The following is a 23,243-nucleotide window of genomic DNA, read 5'->3' as shown; positions in this document are numbered from 1 at the left end:
TCATTGCTGAATTACTTTGCTGCTGGGTTTTAAAGCTGGTGATTATTGCCATGAGCTACTCAAAGGGACTAAAGTGTATAGCTACAGACAGTGAAGGCATTTATGGCCTCTATTTAAGTATCACTCTTCAGAACAGTCCCAGAGAGTTACACGGCTGGAAGGCCCAGTTTAAGGCAGCAAGCTCCTGATGAGTGTGCATCAAAGGAAGGGGAGGAGGTGCAAAGAATTAGACAGTCTTACAGTTTCTGTCTGCCCCTTGTTGTTGATCAGGCATTGAAGTGCAAGGCACACAAAGTGGCTTAAGTTTCTGTTTTTCTCCCCAGATTGAGGGAAAGTATCCGTTCTGAGCAGCAGATTTCTTACAGTAGTGTGTTCAGCCTGCAAGTAGAGGGACTTTGGAGTGCAAAGCCTTTGTTTTGGGACATGACTTGAGGTAGCATTTTTACTTCTTGTTAGCAAAAATAAAATACTATTGAACTAATAATGTTTGGAGCTATGCTAGCGAAAGTTTTGGTTTTATGGCATTGCACATGCATAACTACTTAGAACTTGGCAGAAAAGAAACAGAGTATGAGTGAAGAAATAATAGATTTTTTTTTTTAACCTAAAATATGTAGAGGTTATTCCAAGCAGAAGAACAAAATAAAAGTGTCAAAGTAATGATGCTCTGAAAAGGACTCAGAAACAGGGCATTTGGAGTGGAGAACTCGAGCAACACCATCGGCTAAACTGAAGCCTCAGATGTAAGTACAGGTAAGAGGTGTCGAGTTCTGAAGCTGAAAAAGAAAAGCCTGGATCTGATATGGAAGATAAAGGAATGACAAAACCAAGTGGTGAGAGGGGTATTTAGCAGCAGTATTGCTAACAAACCAAAGAAAAGCAGAGTGACAAGCAGGAAAAAGGGTAATGTCAAAAGTATCCACTATGGTTTCAGGATCAGAGAAAGAGGAAAAAGGGTTTAGAGAACAATGTGAAAGGAAAAGATGCATCCCCTCAGCAGTAGCGTAGCGAGAGGAGAAATAGGCTCGAGTATCCTGATAATGGAACAAAAGAGAAAGTTTGATGGAAGAGAAAAAGATCTAACAAAGTTGAAAAAAAATATTTTTGATAGCTAGCTGGAGGTGACGAGGCACACCTTCAATTCTACTGCTAAGATTGGGATCTGGGAGTACAGCCAGCAGTAAGAAGAGATTTAGATCACTTAAAGACACCAATGACTTTTGGAAATACTGAGAATATATGATGTCACCTACGTGAGAGTGACAACAGGCACAGAGCTTCCCTCAAGGCTGCAGGAAAATGAGACGTGTCTTTTATCAGCTTATGCAATGAGATGAAGTTGTAGAGGGAGGAGTTACTACTTGTCCTTTCTTTGACATTATAAAGACTGATAAGCGAAGCCACTGAGAACATAAAGGACACAATGAAGATGAGATCTGGAGTCTGTCAGCATCTTTCTGGTCACTTTGATAAGTCAAGTTTCAGAGCAGGAAAGGGAGAAGTATGCTGTATATTCAAAGCCATTAGAACTAGTGGAGCAACACGAATAACTTTGCTGTACAAGGCACTGAAATCAAAGTTTTGGAGAGAGGTTCGCTGGAACTGGTTTGGTGGAGAAGATGAGAGACTGAAAGTGAAACAAGAGTCAGCTTGGAGAGTGGTGTAGGCTGCCTACACTGTAAGAGAAATTCAGAGTAAGTCCAGTATTTTTCAGTACTATGAACCAGCTTGAGTTTTAATGCCCAAGAAGTGAGGGGAAGAATGAATTTCTTTTGCCAGAGGAGATGAAAAGCAGCTCCTGTGGCTGCTTTTACCCAGCTGAGACAGAGCAGGGCTGCAGCCATTGCAGATGAGAAGTCAGGTGCTGCAATGGCAGCTGCTGTGAGACCTAGCAAGTCTGTCCTTCCTTGTCTTCCTGCATGGTTCTTTTTCCATGCTGCTGGTCTGCACGGTTTTCTTTTCTTTCCTACACTCTTCCCCCTTCCCAAGCCCAGCCCAGTAATTGCTTGCTTTGCCAATAAGGGAATAAAAATGAAGAAATGTTATATAAATGGTTAAAAGGTAAGGACAGCCACAGGGATGTCATCAACAGCAAAGTTGACTGTTTTTATTGGTCATATGAGAACATGTTTCTGTTCTGAAAGTAAACATTTTGCTGTCTAGATGGAAAAGGTAAGTCCAGCAATCAAAGTTAATATCACAAGCTGATTTAAAGATACAGGTGAGGAAGTACTTAAGGATATTTATTTGCTTCATGTTGGCAGCTTCATAAGATGCAATCCGTTTGTTTTTGAAGGCTTGAAAATATCTTGGAGCTTCTCCTGTTGACTGGTAAAGAGTTTTGTGCTTAGAGTGCTGTCACCTCACAGGGGCACCTTTCGTAACACTGAGCGAGCCTGAATGACTTCAGTAAAGGATCCATAAGACATTTAATCCTGATCTGAAGAGCTTGAGTGCCAGTGAACCTACCACAGACCTTACTGGCAATGGTTAATTATTTGTACCTTTTTAAAAAAATTGGACCTTATCTTAACCCTAAAATCTTGAGCTTCTAGGTGTTGAGTTTGGTATGGATTGCTGTATGAGACAGTAGGCCTTCACTGTCAAAAAACAAAAAGAAACTTACCAGGACTGGATGGTGATCGAATTGTATTTTATCACTTTTGGATGAAGAATCAAGTGAATGTCTCTAGAACTGTTTATTCTTGATGTAGTATTTAATTAAACTAAGTACTATATATTTAACAAAGAACATATTTTCACCTGTTTATATCAATTTTGGTACTTAATTTCCTTCACATTTTTCATGAGTGAACAAGATGACATTTTTCTTTTTCTGGAGTAGATTAATTTAGCTAAAGACAACATTTCTTTTACAGCTTTAGTAACTAGTTATACGGATTGAACACAGTAGATGACTTTTTTGTAGAGCATATTCATGTGTGATGATTATGTAAATGAGAATCACGGTTGTACAACCAAAGGATGTGAAACCCTACTATCTCTCTGTTGTTCTTAATAGGCTTAAGGCTTTATAGTGCATCATATTTTCTGAACTGAAGCAAGAACTAATCCTTTGAAGACAGAATAACTGCAGTTTGTAGTATCAAATGAAATGTGAATCGATTTCACCAATTTGGGAAATAAAATACATAGTACAGAATTTCTTAGACTGGTTTTGCAGTTCAAAAACACTTTGGTAAAGTTGGACAAATAGCTAGCAGTAGAACTAAGTGCGATTTTACATGTCTGCAGCACATCTGAGCAATCAGCCTGACCTTAGTGTTTTAATATGCATAATCTATTCTATGGTTTAATGAGATCTTGAGCTATTGGCTCTGAAGATTATTAGTACCCTGGTGAATAGCCCTTCAATCTTCAGGCATGCAATGAGAATTTGCTTCCTCTTTCAATTCTTCAACTTCTTGGCTAGAATCTATTATTTCCCTAAATACAAGCAGCTGCAGAATTTTATTATACTTTATATTACCTCTTTCTTCTATATTTAACTTTTATTTCAATAAATAGATTATTGCTTTCCTCCTGTGATTAAGTACAAATCAAATACAATATTGTAATATTATATTAAAAACATAAGAAATATGACACCTTTTCAGCTGTCATTCTTAAATTCTTAAAGGCAGGAGCGCTACTCTGACAGCAACGTGTTCTTCCAGAAATATCTAGTCAATATGAAAAGTGTATCTTCTCCTTATAGATGTGATAGTAAAGTCATAAATATCACAGATGAAGCGTTCTGTTCTTTCCCACTTGAATTCCATTTAGAGAGAATTCTTTTCCTACCTAGTTCATCCATTCAGTATCTGGATAATAATGACTTCCTTCAAAAGTTTCTGTTGGATATGGGTTGTCTGGACACCAGCAATCTATATTGTGCTCAAAATATTGAGCAATATTCTCTACTGCTCAAACAATAGTGAAAAAAAAGTGTGAATCTAGTGAGGGATTATGTGTTAGTTTCATAATCTTTTAGTTTTATGTAGTGGCTAAATAAAAATTTCTGTTTACACTATGGATGACTAATGAGAATTCTCTTTCATGTTCTAGAATTTGGTCAAGATGAGCATTGTAGACCCAAACCTTTCCTCATATGAACTTTCAGAGTCCCAAGTTTAAATTCAACCCTGTAGTGGGTTTACGTGGCAAAGTTTTGGTAGCAGGGGGCCATAGGGGTGGTTTCTGTGACAAGGATCTAGAAGTTGCCCCATGTTTGGGAAGGGCCCCACTGCTGACCAGAGCCAAGCCAATAAGCGATGTTGTTTTGCGCCTCTGTGAGAGCAAATTTAAGACAGGGAAAAAAACGCTGCGCCACACAGCAGCTGGGAGACTGAGAGGAGTGAGGAACAGCCTTGCAGGTGCCACGCAGGAGCAGGTGACCTGGCAGGAGCTGCTGCCCATGGGGGACCCAGGTTGGAGCAGTTTTCTCCTGAGGGATGGACCCTGTGGTACGGACCCATATCTGGAGCAGTTCTGGAAGAGCTGCTGCCTGTGGGAAGCCCACGCTGGATCAGTTCATCAAGGACTGTGTCCCGTGGGTGGGACCCCACAGCACAGGGGATGAGAGTGACCGAGAAGGAGCGGCAGAGAAGAAGTGCTGTAGACTGACCATAACCCCCATTCCCCTGTTCCCCTGCGCCGCTCGGGGGGAGGAGGTGGAAGAGGGTGAATGGGGGGGAGGGGAGGTGCTTTTGGTTTCTTTCCTTTGTTTCTCACTTCTCTAGCTTGTTAGTAATAAGCAATAAATCTTACTGTCTCCCTATGCCGAGTCTGTTTTGCCCGTTACAATAATTATTGTGTGATCTCCTTGTCCTTATCTCAACCTTTGAGCACTTTTCATCGTATTTTCTCCCCGTACCTCTATGAGGAGGGGGAGTGAGAGAGCGGTTGTGGTGGAGGTTGGCTGCCCACTCGAGCGGAACCACCACAAACCCATTTAATATCAATCACAAAATTAAGTTCAAGAATTAAAGTTCTCTATAGAAATAAAAGGGGAATCATCTGCACTAAGGGTTTGATCCCCACCTAAGACCTGCACGCTCTTGAAGGCACCTTTCTCCCTTTACTGACTTTAAGGTAGTACAGGGCAGCAACACGTCTGATCCAGAGCTGGCATGTAAGCTCAGTGGTCTTCACAGAGCTCAAGGCAACCAAAATGCGTAGTGTATCTTGGTTCTTTGTCTTTGGAGTTAAGTAGGCAAATACACAGCATTTCTCCAAGTTTACTTCAGGTATTATTTAAGCATAAACTAAGTGAATGTTGTTAGTCTGTATCCTAGAGATATTTCTTTCTTTTTATCATTAACTCTAATTTATCTGCTTTCAAACTGAGTCACTAATTACATTATTTCTAAGAGCCAAATTCTGTTTCCCTTGGTACATAGAGGTGAGAAGAAGGCTTGTATACTACTGCATATATAAGAAAACAAATAATTTCCATTATGCATGCATGCTGTCTCTGTTCTGCTAAACTCTGCCCTTTACTCTTTTGAACATTTTCCATCCTACATGGTGCGATGCAGGAGCAATCAGCCCATTCTGTTACCAGTGTCTGAGTCAAGCTACAGCTTTTTCTTTAAAAGAACAAAGGGCAGGCATCATACTACTCTTGTTTACCTGAGCAACTGCATTAGAGCTAGCCATTATGAAGACCTTAATTACGACAATTTATCAAATTAGCCTTAAAATAATACATACCATTTCCCAAATGCCATAGAATTAGCATATCCTCTTTTAGCTTTCTTTATGAAATTGTAAACACTTTCTTTAAAAAAAAAAAAAAAGGAAAGAAAAAAAAGAAAAAAAGAAAAATATCTTCTACCACCCCAAGCTGAAACAAGCTTGATATGTCATATGTTTTAACTTTGTTTCATATGAATTGAAAATTGTTGAAACACCCAAAATGTGTTTCCCTGATTAGGTTTTGAGTTTGTAAATTTCTGTGGAAAGTGGTTAATGCATGAGCATTCCCACTCAGCAGAGTAATTCGTAACAGGGACATGGCCGTAGTTTATGTGGGAGGTGGAAAGTGGCTGACTTGAGGTCATACCAGAACAGTCACATATTTCACCTCAAAAGACTTTTCTTTAAAGAACAAGGTCAGGTTAACTCTACTAGAATCGTACAAACCTGTAACTTGAAATGCGTCTTGAAGTGAAATGGCATATATGGAAGATGCATTACTTTATGTGAAAATATGCATTAGTGTTTTTTAACACTAATTATTAACACTTACAGTATATTCCCTGTTCTGCCTCAGTTGATGACAGTATCTCCAGAAGTGCTCAGTGAAATATCAAATGTAATCGATACATACATTTGTGTGTGTGTGACTTATATTTATCTTTTTGAGGGGGCAAGCCTTAGGCTTAAGAAAGTACTCTCATCTTCATTATTTTGCAAAGCCTTGAAGACTATGCTGACCTAGTAAGTCAGAAGTCGTTCCATCTTCTGTTTTGACAGTAGGGACAGAAAGAGAAGAGACTCACTTTCTGATTTAATTGCTTTTCCTACAGTGCTGAAGTGAGAAGGAACTTTCTCCCTGTTGTGGTTTAACCACCTTTCTCTCTCTCTGGTGGCCTCAGTCCCCTTTTATTTGGAGATCTAGAGCCTACTTTGATTCCAGATTTGAGGCTTCTATGTCATAGTTCTGTTTTATAACTATGATGCTATTAGCAGCTCTTAGGATCTGGATTGGTGTTTTGTTTTTCAGGGCACAATGAAAAGAAGTAGAAGACCTAAATCACACTCTGAAAAGTCTTAAAATTAAGTCTGATCTTCTGTGAGCTCCTTAGTTCTGTAGGCTGTGCCTGTCTTAGCAAAATGGGTGAATCAGTGGATGAGGATCACAAAAACAAGCAGGTGATGTTGCAGACTCACTGGAGTACTCATTAGATATGCATTTTGGAGGGGTGAGGAATTTACATCTAACTAGTTACTATCTTACTCTGTGAACTAAACGCACATTAATGATTTCAGCAGAAACTAGTCTAGTTAGTATACACCAAAAATAATCCACAATGTAAGCCAAAGCAGGTAAGTGTGGACAACAGTGAACCCTTGATTTCTATTTTTTTTCCTGTAACCACACCACAGGCCCTAATGAGTTGTATATTAAGCATCAAAGGCACTTTGTTTATGACAGTGACTATCTTCAGCAACATTTAGGAAAAACTGTCAGAGCGGGGGGCTAAAACACATCCACATAAATACCCAAACCATTGTTTCCTTTTGTGATGTTCCTTTTTTGCCTTACTCCTCCGAGTAAAACAATTTAGCAAATATTTGAAATTGTCCCCAAACCTTCCTCCTTTCTGTTGTCCAAGACATTGTTTTGTGGTTAGAGGTTCGATTTTAACATTTTTTAAAGATCTTTGATCTTTTTTAACCTAACAGCAGTTGCTTGTGAACGGTAACACCTAAAGTTGAGATGAAATAGCAGTATATGGTAAAACAAAGATCTCAAACCATCCAGCTTATGTTAAACATAATTAATGAAACTGTGTATAAACTTGTTTAGCTAACTGGGAAAAAAATACACAATTTCCAATGCTCTTCTTTTCTCCTTTTAGTAATTATTGGACTGCTCAAAAAAGCAAGAACAGTATCTAAGCGTAAGATCACTCCTTAATAAAGTCAAACAGCAAAATTCCTGAACAAGTCAGCACAAGGTGGATTGTTTGGGGGGGATGGCAGAGGGTAGGTAGATAGGTTTTTTAGTTAAGAAATGCCTTGGCTCTACTACTATTGTTTTAGCATGATTCAGAACAACTGACTTGCCTCATGGTCTTGCCTAGATAAGCGTATTGGTGAAATGTGAGAAGCAATCAAAAAGCCTCTAACAAATCAGCATATCAGTTATTTCGCTAATGGCTTGACAGGAGCTGGATTGGAGAATGAGAGAAGCAGTCTCCAGTTTGCCCTCTACAAGGCAAAACATAAGAATTAAAAGTTGGAATAAAAGTCAATGCAAGGGCTTACACTGGAATTTATCACGTTTGCCCTTCATGTGCAGATACAAGGCCAACAAGAGGTGAGAAATAAATTGTATTTACCAAAACTTAGTGAAATTTAGTGTGTTTCTCTAAGCTCTGCACTTATTGTTGCTACGCTAATGTGACTATTTCAGGACTGCGAGTTGGCAAAATACGGTATTTTCATTTTAAAAATTACTCATGTAAACTTGACATTCTACTGCTTTTGCATTAATGACAAAATCATCTTCTAAGAAAACACACATTAATAGTAGGAGAAACTTCAAATTGCTAATTTTAACTTCAAATGGTAAAACCTTGTTCCAGCTATATAACATACGCAGTTTCTTGTGAAACTCACTATCCTTTGGAAACAAAAACAGAAAGTTAAAATTAAGAATGTGTGACTTTATAAAGCCATGTGGCCACGTTGTACCCTAAGTACAGTATAATCCTGTGAATCGGGAAAGCTGCTAGTTAACAGCTCACTATCGGGGTTAACGTTGCTCCTACCTCTACCCACCTGCTGCTTGCAGAATGGAGCTCGTCACTATGTCCCACAAGAAGCTTAGTCAGCTCTCTTAAATAAATCACAATAGTATGTTTTCAAATTGTACGATAAAACCTAACACCTACTCTTGCAGTTGATGTAGGTTACAGTTAGTTGTAAATAAAAGAAGTATTTGCAGGACTCAGAACTCAACTGGCTGAGCAGATTTTGCTTATGTCAGTGAAGCAGTACAGGTCTCATGAGCTATGGCTGAGCTTAATTTCTGTGAAATCTTAAATGTAGTTCTCTCATGCTTTACAAGACTAAATAGGGTGTAAGTATAATCCTGTGAAGACGTTAAAGCTGCCAGTTTCTAGAGTCAGATTCATTTCTTGCCTTAAAGCACTAGTGGACTGTTGAAATTTGGGATGTAATTCTACAATGACAAAAAATGTATCAAATTACAGCTGGTGGTAAACTTTGCAATTCTTCTTATTGTTATTTAGAATATGATCAAACCAGAAACATATTTCAGGAAAAAGCATACCTATTTCACTTGGCAAGGATTTCTTAGGCACAATTTTGGGATTCTGGTGAAGAATGGGAAGAGAATTAATTGGGTCGTGAAGTCCAAGCTCAGTGCAAGTCATCTCTTCATCTCTTTTTGCATGGTGGGGTGGGGGGTGGGGGACGAAGATGTTGGATCTAATCTAGAATAAAAATGCTTTTGAGATCTCAAAAACATTGGCATTTTTTCCAGTGCAGACTACCAAGAATTGGGTACAGTCCAGAAAACTGGTGGCAATGGCTTGGAAATGCACATAAGCACATAATCATAAAGGCTGGGAACCCACAAATCAAACTTCTAATGGAAACTGGTATGAGGTATGTCTTTTTTTGCTCCCTATTCCAGGTTTTTTGTTGCTACCATCTGGAATTTAAAAACATTAATGATGATTATGAGATTAGAAAGATAAAAATCTACAGCAGCTCCCGCAGCTATTAGAGCAAAGCTCTTTCCGTGCACCTGAGGGAAAAGTACTGTACCACATGTACAGTATTCTCAGAGAGATTTTATTTTGACTTGATTTGTTTTTATTAAATATATATATTTGCATAAATATAAATATATAAGTATTATTAAGGAAAACAACAATTCTTCAGTGCCTTTAAAAGGGATGAAGGGGAAAGATAAGTGCATAATTCACGTACAATTTGCAGCCAACCATCCTGCACAGGTGGGAAGGTTCAGAGGAAAAAAAAAAAAAAAAAACACAACAACAACAAAACAAACAAAATAAACACCACAAATATACATTTTGAAAGAAGATGCTACAGTATGAAAATGAGGAAGGAAAAGCAAATTACAGTCTTCTACAGTTTAAGCTATGAAATGCTAGTTCAGTATAAAGGAAAAACATGCTGAATCGCTTGAGAGACTTGTCCAAGGCAAGGGAAGCTTCATGGTTAAGAGTGACCATTTCTAAAAATGACTGCAACCTGGCACACAGTTTCTTGCAAAGCTGCAATAAACTGCTATCATAACAATTTCCTACTACATAACTGCAGCTTAAATTGCTACCTAGTACAGAAATCCTTGGTCATGGCATTTTGTTTCTTTATAATCTTGCCTACTGTAATACAACAGTAAATGTCTCAAAAGAATTGCAGGAAAAGAATGGTATTTTTCAGGTTCTCTGTGGGAGACTGGAGCAGGCTGCCAGGCAGAAGTTTCAAAAGAAGCATTGCCATGTGAGATGTTACAGGAGTGGGGAGCAGCTGAAGGACAGGGAAATATTGTTATACAAGCTTTCTAGTTCCTGGCTACAAGATTTCTTGTAGAAAATAGAGTTATGAGCTAATGCAAATCCCTAATCTGTGCAACGATTTCCATAGTGAAATGGGAAAAGACAATCATTGACAGAACTCTGGCAGAATGGACCTAAGAGAGGTGGCCAGCCCAGGTGTCCATCTGTGGACTACATCACATGAAATTTGGGTGAGTGAAACCATTTTATTGGCAAAAAGAGTCTGATGCACAGAGAGTGGAATGAGCAGGTCTGGCTCACAGGGACAAGGAAAGGAGGTGAATGGCAGTGGACTAACAGGTGCTTTTTCTTCTCGCCAACTGATGTCATCCAAGGCAGCGTGCATCAGCTCCTCAGTCACAGGGTAGGTACCGAACTGTGCCAGGCTTTGTATCCCACTCCTTTGAAATACAGACTTCCTGGGGAAGAGCAGAGATCCTGCCAAAGTACTCAGTGGACTCAGTCCAGCCTTGAATACTCCTTTCTTCCATTTTAAGAAGGCAAAAAGAAGGGCAAAATGTGTGGAAAGTAAGCCCTCACTTAGAAAAAGGAATTCTTGCTCAATCTAAGTGTAGGCAAAGGTGGTGCAAACCTTGATTTGATTAGCATGTATGCAAACGATTTACAGTTACTTATCTCTTTTTTCCCTAGCGCTTTTGTCCTAAACTGGTTATTTCAAAAGCAAGGCAGTGATCAGCTACTTTTGTCATCCCCTCTGAGGGAAGGGAGCTTTGAGGGTGTTGAACTGCACTCAGAACAGTGGAAAACAACCACCAGGAATTACAGGGAGGCTTCAGGACAATACCCTGCTCAGGAAGAAAAGGAACAGGTTCTGATCAGAGGAAGATAACTGCTTATGCCTGAAAATTAAAAAGATGCCCTTGAGGAGACCACACAGGGATCACAGGTTCAATCAGCTCCAGAGATGAAGCTGATGGGTAATCGCTAGATGGGTCATTTACCTAAGTAGTTTAGTGGCTGCAATAACTATTCATTATTGCAGAGCTATCAAAATGATGGTTCTATTTTTTTTTTCCTCTCCTTTTTTTTTTTTTTTTTTTTCTTTTTTCCATGGGCTTCCTTCCCTTCCCTGATAACATAGAGAGGAAAGCAAGAGAGCCATTATATTAAATAGCTCTTAAATAAGGTGGAACAATGAGGTTGGTTGTAAGTAGTTTTGATAAATGTTACTGAAAAAGGAAAAAAAAATCAGCAGAAGAAAGTATAGCTATTAACACAAATGATATCTACACATGGGTTTGGAAAGTTCTTAGTCCAAATTAACATAACTTCCTAGATTTATGTGAGTAATGCCACAGGAGATTGATAGTCTTTCCTTCTGAGCTCAGGAGTAAAAGAAGAATAAATTTGGGCATTTAAATCATTGTCATCTGATTAAAGGTAAACTTAAGCCAAAGAAATTGGGAAGTTCAAACTGCCTAAGAACACAACCTGGCATAACAAGTTATTCAAATTTGCCTGCTGGATAGGTTAAAGAAGCCAGAGAGCTTATATCCATCAAAGAAATTTGTTCCTGCAAAGAGAAATCTAATCTGTTTGCTTAGACGTTCAGCTAAGATGCAAAAGAATTATATTCAGTTTTATGGTTTGTAAAGACACCACATACTCCCTGGACAGTTAGTTACTTGACCTCTGCTGGGGTTCCTATACAAGAAATTAGTATAATAACCAAAAACATCGACTTTCCTTTGGTCAAGGTCTTGTGCTGGTAACCAACAGAAAAGATCACTGCCAAGGTGCTGAAACTTTGTGCTCCAACCATTAAAAGGTAGCTTAGAGAAACAGGAATGAATGTTTTCTTTCTGTAAGCTTTGCTAATGAAATCTGTTCTCACTGGAACGCGTTAATCAACCCTGTTTGATGGATTGATGATCTAATGTTTACTGAAGTCAGCAGAAATCGTTAACTGGATATTTAATGTTTTGGTTTTTTTTTTTCCCTGTCTTGCTGCAATGCTTTTGGTCAGTGGACCAGCTGAGGAAAAATACTCAAGAATTTAGAACGAGTATTGGAATGCCCTTGGGATACGTACAAGCCAACAATGATCCAAAGGAAAAACACAAACTCAACAATTCTTCAATAAAATCAACAAATAAAGAATCTTCAGAGTTACACCATTTGCAGCTTAAAAGTAATGGTAACCTCTTTTAGTTAAGACTGAAAGACCCCAACCACTGAGAATAACCTTGAATACAATCTGCAGGTAAGAAACAGAAGAAGGAAGGGCACATGGTACAACAAAAGGTTGCATCCAACTGCAGCCCATCAAGCACGCATAATTGCATGAGAAAGAATGTAGTGGAAGATGGAGGGAAGGGGGAAAAAATAAAATGATTTGTTATTATTAGAAACTAATTGCTGTAGATACTGTGAATCTTGTTAAACAAAACTTTTAACAGATATTTTTTTCTTTCTTTTGTTAGGCTGCAGCTTTATTTCAAATAAACAATGGCTGCATACTGACTGTGTGCAAACTTCTGTTCTGACTCACTCAATAAATCCAACTAAAAGATGATCATCTGGCACTTACAGATCTCCTTCCTTAAAAAATGAAATAAAAATAAATAATAATCTAAAGCTGATTTCATATACATCAAGAAAATGTATAAATTCAGTTTGTCTGAAAGTGAACTCAAGAAACGTACTGTTTGGCATTATATTCTACTACATCTTTTATCAGGTAAGGCTAGTCTTGATTCACACCATAAAATACAAGGTCATTCACTAATAAATTTTATCATCCTTGATTAAATCCTGGATGAGGATTAAACCTATACATAGCATGTATAACTGAGATGCCTCTCTAAGAGGCAGCAGGCCTATTTCTGGCCCAGCTGCTTAGCCATCTAGTTCAGCATGAACTCTGAGTGGTAAAATTGCTTCTGTGTTTTTTATTTAGATACAATTTTATCTCAACTTTAAATTTATGGGGTTATCTTCTGTAGGGTTTCACTTCAGCAATGAAGCCAAGGACATGTAACGCGCATATACTGAACCATATGTTTAGTTCCTTTAACAAATCGGGCTCACAGGTCCATGTGATTGTACGTGGCGCACTGAATTATTTTCAAAAGATGGTAGGTCCAAAGCTATTGCCCTCAGACCAGCAGGCCGAGCTCAAGAAAAGCACTGATGAAACACCATTACTGAGCTTTTATAAAGCTTTGCAAGGCCAATAAATAAATAAAATAAATTAAAAGAAATTGTGGTGAGGATGTGGCTGCTGGGGGGGTTTCAGAGAGCTGGTGATGGTAGTGGTAATGCCCAAGACTGATATGTTCCGCCAGCATCAGCTATGTACAAACTTTAAGTGCAAGGATACACACAAAGCTGAGGAAAGCTGTAGAAATAGTTTCTGAAATCATAAGATTCTGTTTTAATGAGAATGAAGATTTTAGTTTTTGCCTCTCCTGGAAAAAATGAAAATTGTGTGTAGTTTATTTTGTTTCCCACTTCTTTTCTGTGATTCACACATCCTGATATATTTTACTGTAAATAACAGCTACATGACAAACTTCTGTAGTCACCATGTTGGTGTGTTAAGCCTCTCTTCACATCAGGGTACTTATTTAGTAAATACCTGGAATACAGTTTGTAAGTACTGGGATGTTCTGTAAAATTCAGTGTATCTACAAAATGTTTGAAGGAGATTTATAATCTACTTGTTTTGTCTTTTTGATAATGGTTTCTGGAGTGATTTTTATGTCTCCAGGGCAAATTGATAAACTTGGAATGAAAAGTAGGATTTAGTCCTAGAGACCAAAATCCCTAGTAGGGCTTTAAATTCCACAGCCAAGGCATTTTTATGAAGTAAGGACAGCACATGAGGTCTTCAGGTAAGGCATTTTTCCACAGTATGTGTACAAAGTGAAAATGTGTTTTGAAAATTATGTTCTCACCTGAAATTTATACTACTATCCATTATGTGTTGTCTTCAGAACTATATTTTCAATACCATTTTATTGTACAGTGATAAATGGTTGAACAAAATTAAAAAATAATGAAAAATGGGCAATGAGATAACATTTTTACTATGACTTTTCTGGTTTGTACAGATAAGGGAGCATATGAAATATAATGTTATCAGTTTAATCTACGTTACTTTGGACACTACCAAACTTATGATTCATTAACAGGAACGTGTTTGCTATGTAGCTTTTGTACCAGTTATGTTGCTTAGCAACCTCAACTCCAAGATAATGATGTCTTACTGCCTGTGATTAAATAATGTTTTTTGCCCTGTATTGTTTCTGATATATCTAGCTTATTTATCTTCTTGTTTGCAAACTCTGTTCCTTATTTTTCATGCCAAATACAGCAAGGTATGTATACATCCCTTGAATAATTTTATACTTAAAATTCATCACATACAGTCACCTACTGAAGAGAATGCAAATAGCACAATATTATTACAGAATTAAAAAAAAGGAAAAAAAAAAAAACAAAACAACACTGTACAATAATGCAAAGAACATATAATGGAGAAGCAGTCTATGAAATTACTACCGATAGTGCTGAATAAATCCTTAAAACCTTTTCAGCAGAAGTGCATTGCTAATAACCGTGGATAATGCACTACTTTTCCGATTTAATTCTCCTCTTAAATAAATAAATAGGAAGCTATGGGACTTGTCCATATGCAGTGCTAAACTTTGGAACTGGTCCAAAAGAAGTGAAATAATATACTTCAAATGGTAGCAAATGCCTTCCGATGCTGTTAGTAGATGGATCAATGCAGTTTAAGTATTTACAGAAGTCTGTTGGACCTCAGCATTAACAGTATTCTGAGCTATCATCTGAAGGACATCACACATGAAAATGGATATGGGGTGACTATCTATTGAATATATTTCAAGTGATTCTGTTAATTCCTGCAGAGCTTATCGCCATGGTGACAGTGACAGAAATTAAGCAAACTGGAAAAAATTTAATTTGATCCATCCTGAATAAGATTCCAAAGGGAATCACATCTAGAGTGATGATCACATCTAGAGTCACATTTAAGCAGTAGGAGCCAAATTCAAGAGCGACAGCTCTTCAGCAAATTAGACGAGCCATGCCTGCTCCAAGGAGGGGTTCTGTCCACAGATTTGGTCTCTGTATCATACATTAAATTCTATCTTGCACCATCTAGGAAGTGGTGGTTTTGGAATGGAGGCCTAGATAGGAGCTACTGATGTGAAACATGTGCTTCCAACATGCTGGCATTAAATCGGTAATTCTGCACGATATAGAAATTTGTGACTGAAGTACAATTCATGTGGAATGTGAATGCAATATGAAGGGGAGTATGTGGCAGCACCAGCAGTTACAGCAAAATAAGCGTTAAGAGACTGGGACTTGTATTGAACACTCAGGACACTGCTCCCAGGACTCTTCACCCAGTGGTAGCCTTGAGGAATATGTTTGAATCCTAACGAGAATGCTTGCACTCTATAGAACCACAGCACAGATGATTCCTCTGGAAGACCCTGCATCCTAAACCTAGGAGGATGGCAACAAGTTGCAGCATATCATGTATGCCTTTGCTTTCTGGTTTCCCAACAGGAGAACGTGTATTTCAAACAAACAAGGAGAAACACACCACGTGTAGCAAGCTTAGCTAAAAATTATGGAGCTACTGTAGTCAGAAGCAAAACACTAGCTGCCAAAACAAGTAAATGGTTTCTCTTTGTGCTACAGTATTACTTTCATTCGGAATCCTGTCAATTTATTCAAGAGATGTGAACAACTCCTTGTAGTAGGACATTTACCTGCTGTTTTGAAGGGCTTCTAGTGTATCAAGTTACTTACGGTTCCCATCTACTTGTTTTTATTTCAACAATGATCCTTTCTTAGAAATAGAAAAATTCTGCTCTAGCTGAGCATTTGGAGTGGGTTTATAATTACTGAACTTCACTTTCACTGTGATGTTGAGTATGTGCGGATGTTATAGAAGGCGGGGGGGGCAGGTATCTGTAATATTTCAATTATGCTCATGTCTACAATGAACTTATTGTAATATTGACTGCTTTCATCTAATGATGTGAAATCTCAGTGAACTCCTACTGGATCCTTCTGGAATTTCATAAATATTCTTGTGAGAAATATTTTGAAAAACAGATGTTTCGCCTCAATAGAAGTTGGAAGTTGTCCTGTGTAGGGCGCAGTATCTCCACGTAAAGCATTTGTTTCAAATGCATACTCTCCAGATGCATAACAAATCTGAGATTGTGTTTGGTATCTAGTTTGAACTGGAAACCCTGTCTGCTCATCCTGTTGTTGCCATGGTTGCCATGGGATCTCAAGCAAATAAAAAAGTGTTCTTCAGAAGGAAATTCATGCAGGCAAAATGCAGAAACCTTGTGAAGAGCAATACTGAGGCCTAATGAGAACAGAGAAGGGTCAAATAAAATATCCTCTTGAGTGACAGGAATTCTGTTAAGTTTAGTTTATTTTTACTTTATCTTGCACCAAAGAAGAATGCTTATACAAGTAAAGCTCTGGCAGCTGGAGATCCTCCTGTACTTGAAATCAGAGATAGTATAATTAAAATACTTTCTGTTCTGCTGAACTAAATATTATCCTGTACAAAATTGTCAGTGGGAAACATCCAGGAGGCTGTTAACAGGCATACAAGGCTGAGGATCTCATCCACTATTAATTATGAATGAAACTAATAGAATTTGGGCACCTGATTTCTTTTCATAATGAGATCCCCAGTGGGGAGAAGTTAACAGTGATAATGTTGGCAGGCTCTGGAGGTAAAGGTATGCTAAATGATAGAGAGCTGTAATGGGAAGTGAATCTTGTATGAGTCGAGAGAAAACAGCTACTGGGAATAACAGGGTATTTTTAAAGGAATCCCTGTCACCCATGTAGTTAGCGCATACGTAGTCACAAAGGAGTTTTACTCAGACCAAAATTCTTTTTAGTGATATCTGGCATATAAGAAACTTGATTAAATTGGAAAGAAACCATTGTGATAACTTTTTTTTTTTTTTTTTTAATTATAGCTATTCTTTTTCCTACAGGAAAACACGTGGATCCTGTTAACGTTTATAGACAAAGGTGTAGCTTTGACAGTTAAATATAGTTTTCACTGGTAGTGTACCAACATCTGAAATAAACTGTTCAAAACAACTCTCACATTATACAGTTACTCAAAATTCAGATTTAAAACCTTCTTGGGGAATCATATTTAATATTTAGTTAAACATTGCCAATTACCTTTGGATCAACCAAATAAAACAGAATTCTATTACTCGTCACAAAAAGTGATATGGAACAGCCTATTCCATTACGAACAGAGCTCTGAACATTAGCAATCCTTTTAAAGAATAAAAAGGAAGTGCATTATAAAGGTTCAATGTCTCTCATTAAAATTAGTTATTCCCAACACTGATCAGGAAACATGATCCTCTTAACACGATCTCAGAGAGGATACTGCTGTTTTGATAATTACGAGACCCCAATTTATGTTAAGTTATAAGTAAAAGTAAACTACATCTTACTGCTGTTCAAATATTTATAAGCTTTCCAGCTGAGCAGTGCTAATTAAAGCTTTATACACTTAAAAAGAAAATTTAAAATAGTACTTCTAGCTTGGCTTTTATGAAATCCTTTTTCACCATGTTGTCATGTAGCAGCACAGCTGCAATGACTTTGCATGCAGAAAGCCACCACAACTGAAGAGTAAATCAGGAGATACAATTTTTTTATTGCCTTCAAATTTCCCATGACTGTTGTTTTGTTGGCACTGGTACGCCCTAATTCAGAATTGTTGGATTCAAATTTACTTATTTAATTTGAATGTTCCTCAAGGCCTCTAGGAGTAGTCGTAGAGGATGTAGGGGCACCCATCGGAACACCAATAGCTATTCTTTCCACTGTCTGCAAGCTAACTAGAAAATAACTTTTTGTTTACAGAGATCTTTCAAGTTCTGTTTTTCCTCCCATGCTGTCAGAGCAGTAGTTTGAATTTAATGTGACTACTACTTAGTAGTATTAATGTTAACGTCAGGTTAGTGTTAATAACATTAAAGGAAAAAAAAGAAAAAAGAGGAACTTGAAGCTAACTTAAAAAGATAAAATATCTCGTTCAGGCTTACCTAAAGCCTCTGGTGAGAGACTGGACACCTGAAGCCCTTTGCATTTATTAAAGCCAGCGTTGGATTTATGCTGAAAGCTGCAGAAACCTGAAGACTTCCTGAAGGAAGCCACCAGATGGAGGGACAGTAAAAGACTGTCAGGTTACTGATAACTGAGATCAGTTCCTCCATCCAGACCAATCCTTGCACCTGTGCAAAGGGAGGATGGCATGCGGTAAGAACAAAGCACCTACATAGATAAGATCTGTGGTATAAAGGAAGTTATGCAAGAGGATTAAGCTAAAGAGGGGAGAAAAATGAAATTTCCCCCTGTCATACTTAAAAGTGATTACTAGCAGTTCTTCTGGTTGGAAATGAATTTTTCTGAGGCCTGCTTTCTGAGTAGAAAGTGATTTTGGAGGCCTTGCAGCTCCATGGAGTTTCCCTTTAGTAAGCAAAAAGAAGAGGCACAAAGCATATATGTGTGTGTGTGCATCTGCGTGTGTGCTACACAGCCGCTTTGCACCTTTGTGCTTGGGAATTTCTGGGGAATAAACAGAGAAGTACTTAGAAAGGAAAAATACATGCCCTGAAATTGCTGGTTTCAAATGTTTGTCACTAACTAAAATGAAATTTTTTCAGCATTGTTATTACTTAACAAAGGTGACATAGGCAACAGTACTGCAAAAAAAGTAAGTACAGGAGTATTCTCCTTCTTGTAGTGTGCTACAGCAAGGGGTACTGTCTCGGTAGAGTGCTGTGCATCAGGCAGCAGCTCTTTGCAGGAAGGTGGTTTAGCTACTAAAGTCTTTCAATGCCAAGTGCCTTGTTTTCTTACTGAGCACAGGAAACTTGTTTATTTATTCCATAATAAAGAGGAATGAGGGCGTGCTACTTCAGGTTAGTTCCTGAATTGTTTAGTAGATGTTTGTGCTGTGAACAACTGCTGGAGAAGCACAAACTGCTGCCTTATTACGAAGAGCCTCCTTCCTTCTCAATCTACCTTCCTTCATCTTTAAAGTCTACGTGGGATTTTCAGCTAATTTTGTGTGTGCTTTTAAGGATAAACATTATTATCTTATATTTTTCTTTCTGTCTTTCTTTTACGTTAAAACCCACAACTAATTTAAGCACATCTTTATATCAAATATTAGTACTTAAAAAACTCTATTAAAGCTCATTGCTGTATTTTATCAGGTGGATCTGGTTATCGTTTGTAGCTAAGCTTCAGTCTTTATATAAAAAAATGCTATTTTACATCCAATTGACTGTCATTGATATTAAAAGCTTTATTTCAATATATTACATCTCTTATATAATGCCTTACAGTTTCTACAGAACTGCTTGTTTTGTCCCAGTAATGCATTGGTATGATACAAATTATAGCATTACTTACCGTTGGTGCAGTCATGTTAATATAATTGTACAGAGTAATATCTTATTGCAATAATAGAATAGACTAAAAAAAAAAAAAAAAAAAAAAAACAACACATAAAAACCAAAAAGAAACCATAGAATGCTTTGGGGCAGAAGGGACCTTTAAAAATCATCTGGTTCAACCCCCTTGCCGTGAGCAGGGACACCAGATCAGGTTGCTCAAAGGCTGTCCTACCTGGCCTTGAACACTTCCAGTGATAAGCCATCTACAACATCTTTGGGCAACCTGTTTTGGTGTCTCAACATCCTCACCAAAAAAAAATAAAAAATTCTTCCTTCCAATTTAAAACTCCTTAGTACAAACTGTTTTACAGTAAATGTGATATATTCGTGACATTTGACAATGGTCATACAGTTCATACCTGACATTGTGTAGTCCCTTACAATTCCATTGTGTTCACAAACTCAACTTTTTTTGAGTGTGTTGGGTTTTTACTTTTTTTCTCACTTTTTGATTTTTTTCCTCCACCTTTTCTGCTTCATATCTCTTGTAAACGTTTCCTACCATTTCCTTTCCTCTTGCCTTTTGTAGGAAGGACATTCCAGTCTTAGCACAAGCAGGCTTCTGCTTCTCCTTAACAGGAGCCTCAAAGGAACAGTGGCCAAATGAGAATGTTTCTGAAAGACTAAAACTAGAGTAAGCTTATAGGATACTTTTTAGCCTCCAGCTGCTGAGAAGCTCAGACACTTCTTGACCTGAGCATTTAATAACCCTCAGTGGTTTTATTTTCTTTGAAGTTGTCTAGTCTCTCTGTGTGCTGCTGTAAACTTTCAGCACTCCCTGCACCTTTTGGGAAGGACTTCCTCAAATCTGCTCTTCACATGAAGAAAATTCTCCTGCTGTTTTCAACCAGCACATAATAACTTAATTTGATCCCCCACAATTTTTGCTTTGGAAAAGGCAATGAATACTTGACCTCTATCCAGTCTCCCTCCACCACTTATGATTTTGTAGGTCTTTGTCATATCCCTTCTTAGTCATCGTTTTTCCAGAATGGAGAAAAATTATGTATTTAACAAGTTTCATCCAAAAAAAGTTTATAAAAATGCTTTTAATACTTTGGGCAAACAATACTACATATGAAAGACACTGTCCATTCTGTAGAATGATGGCCAGTGTTCTGTTTGGCTCCATGATTATCATGGTAGAGGTACCTGCTTTTGTTTGGCATGCCTTTATCCTCACTGGCATGGGACTGCCCCTTTACTTTAATTTATATAAGAGATTATTCTGGCTTTTGTCTTTGTAAGAGAGGTAATTGGTTTGCTTTGGTTAATGTTATTGTTGAATTGTGGAATGGATGAAGTTGGGTTGGACCTTGTTCAGCCTGGAGAAGAGGAGGCTCAGGGGCGACCTTATCGCTCTCTATGGGTACCTCAAGGGAGGCTGTAGCGAGGTGGGGGTTGGCCTGTTCTCCCACGTGCCTGGTGACAGGACGAGGGGGAATGGGCTTAAGTTGAGCCAGGGGAGGTTTAGGTTGGATCTTAGGAAGAACTTCTTTACCGAAAGGGTTGTTAGACATTGGAACAGGCTGCCCAGGGAAGTGGTGGAGTCACCATCCCTGGAAGTCTTTAAAAGACGTTTAGATGTAGAGCTTAGGGATATGGTTTAATGGGGACTGTTAGCATTAGGTCAGAGGTTGGACTCGATGATCTTGAGGTCTCTTCCAACCTAGAAATTCTGTGATTCTGTGATTCTGTGGATTTGCCCAGTTCAATGACATTGCTCAGGCACGGTCACACAGAGCAGGCTGCCCAGGACTGCATCCCATCAGGTTTTGAATATCTCCAAAAATGGAGCCTCCACAACCTCTCTGGGCAACCTGCTCCAGTGTGCAATCACCCTCACATAAATAAGCATTTTTTTATGCTCAGCCAAGTTCGACTGTATTTTAATATGGCTCTTGTCCTATCTCTGAATACCACTAAGAAGAGTCTGGTATGAATTTCTTTACTGCCCTCCATCAGCTATTCTTGAGCTTCCCAAAGCCAAGGTGTACCAGGAAAGATAGAGGTGAAGAAGGCATTGAGTACCTTGGTCTTTTCTCTATTCTTTGTCGCCAGGTCCTGTGTCCTTTCAGCAGCAGACCCATATTTTCCCTAGACTTCTTACTGCTGATATAGTTGTGGAAGCCTGTCGTCTTACACTTCACATCCCTCAACAGATTCGGCTCCAGATGGGCCTCAATTTAAATGCAACAGATGATTTTATATAGATTTAGCTAATTCCAAAGCCTTGTCACAAATCAGTCTGGCTCTAGTAGAGGTTTCAAGATTGAGTTTTACAGATGTTACTTATTACTTGAAGAACAAGGAGGTTAAAAGAAGTAGAAATGCAACTCCCAGCCCAGCACAAGTGTTACTTTGGACCTCTGTTAACTGAAATGTAAGAAAGAAATCTGTTATATTTTTTTCCAGTGAAGCAAACCAAACTCTTCTGGACCTGGTATAACTGATGAAGCACTTCAAAATGGAATGTCACATATGAAAACCGAATTAACTTTTTGTAATGTTCAAACTGGCCCTCTTTGCTTAATAATTTGCCTTTAGAAAAATGTGTTGTCATTTCATCTCCTCAGAAAGTATATCACCACTCACCTGGAGCTTCTATGAAAAAGGTAGCTTCTTATTATGACTAGCTTGTAATTAATATCATTTTTGGTGATAATTAGAAATATTTAATTGATTACTGAGTTGGCTGTAAAAAGGATTTGGCATCGATGGTTCAGTGCTCTAAAAGCACTACTTTAGAAATTTCCTTTGCCTCACAAATCCATCTGACACATAGTACAGCACTGTAAATTACTATTGACCACAGTATAGATTTAAAGTCTGTGTATTTCAGTTAAAATACATTGAATAGTGACCTGAGTTCAAGAACTCATGTTTTTCCTCTATCCATGACAATTTCTTCATTTCAATGTGCTGACTGCACACTTTTCCCCTACTGAGTCACAGCTTTTACCATGACACAGTCTACGGTTGTAAAGTAGTTTTTGAAAACTTGTCTGTAAAATACATAATCTACTTCCAAATGCAAATTAAGTAAACTATGATGAATTGGGCCTGCAGTCAAAAAAAAAAACACCACTCAATTAAAAATCTAAGCAAATGCTCAAACATTTTACCATATGGAAGTACCTTGAAGTATGAATTCAAAATTAACCCTGTATGGGGTTAACATGCTGAACTGGGAAAGCAGATCACAGTTTTTGGACAAAAATGTGAATACTTGGAAGTCAAGAGTAACACTTTGATTTACTGACAGATTCATCATCCTCTTTTACAGCAACCATAAGGAAGAAGAGAGTGTGCAACGTGGTCCTCCACCCTTGATCTGCAGGCAAAGAGGTGTTGCCATCTATGTATGTGCCTTACTTGCAACTTGTAGGTTTTTGGTACATGCACGATGAAAATTTTTATACCA

At 38.1% G+C, this 23,243-nt stretch overlaps 3 long non-coding RNA genes across 3 annotated transcripts in view; 2 read left to right on the top strand and 1 right to left on the bottom strand.

Moving 5' to 3' along the window:
• LOC311433553 overlaps nt 1-18,539 on the bottom strand; it is a 24,306-nt gene extending 5,767 nt beyond the window's left edge. Inside the window, exon 1 of the long non-coding RNA XR_014690814.1 lies at nt 18,401-18,539. This is a non-coding gene — a long non-coding RNA (uncharacterized lncRNA). The remainder of the gene's footprint in view (nt 1-18,400) is intronic.
• On the top strand, nt 7,877-12,849 carry LOC311433554. The gene is made up of 5 exons (XR_014690815.1): nt 7,877-8,050; nt 9,242-9,366; nt 10,378-10,480; nt 12,277-12,513; nt 12,734-12,849. It is a non-coding gene; the product is annotated as an uncharacterized lncRNA (long non-coding RNA).
• LOC311433555 lies at nt 18,457-23,243 on the top strand. Its single transcript, XR_014690816.1, has 3 exons — nt 18,457-18,614; nt 22,235-22,434; nt 23,106-23,243. It is a non-coding gene; the product is annotated as an uncharacterized lncRNA (long non-coding RNA).

This window comes from Aythya ferina, assembly GCF_964211825.1.
Source record: "Aythya ferina genome assembly, chromosome: 3".
Taxonomy (NCBI): Eukaryota; Metazoa; Chordata; class Aves; order Anseriformes; family Anatidae; genus Aythya; species Aythya ferina.
This window is presented reverse-complemented; position numbering and strand designations above follow the sequence as displayed.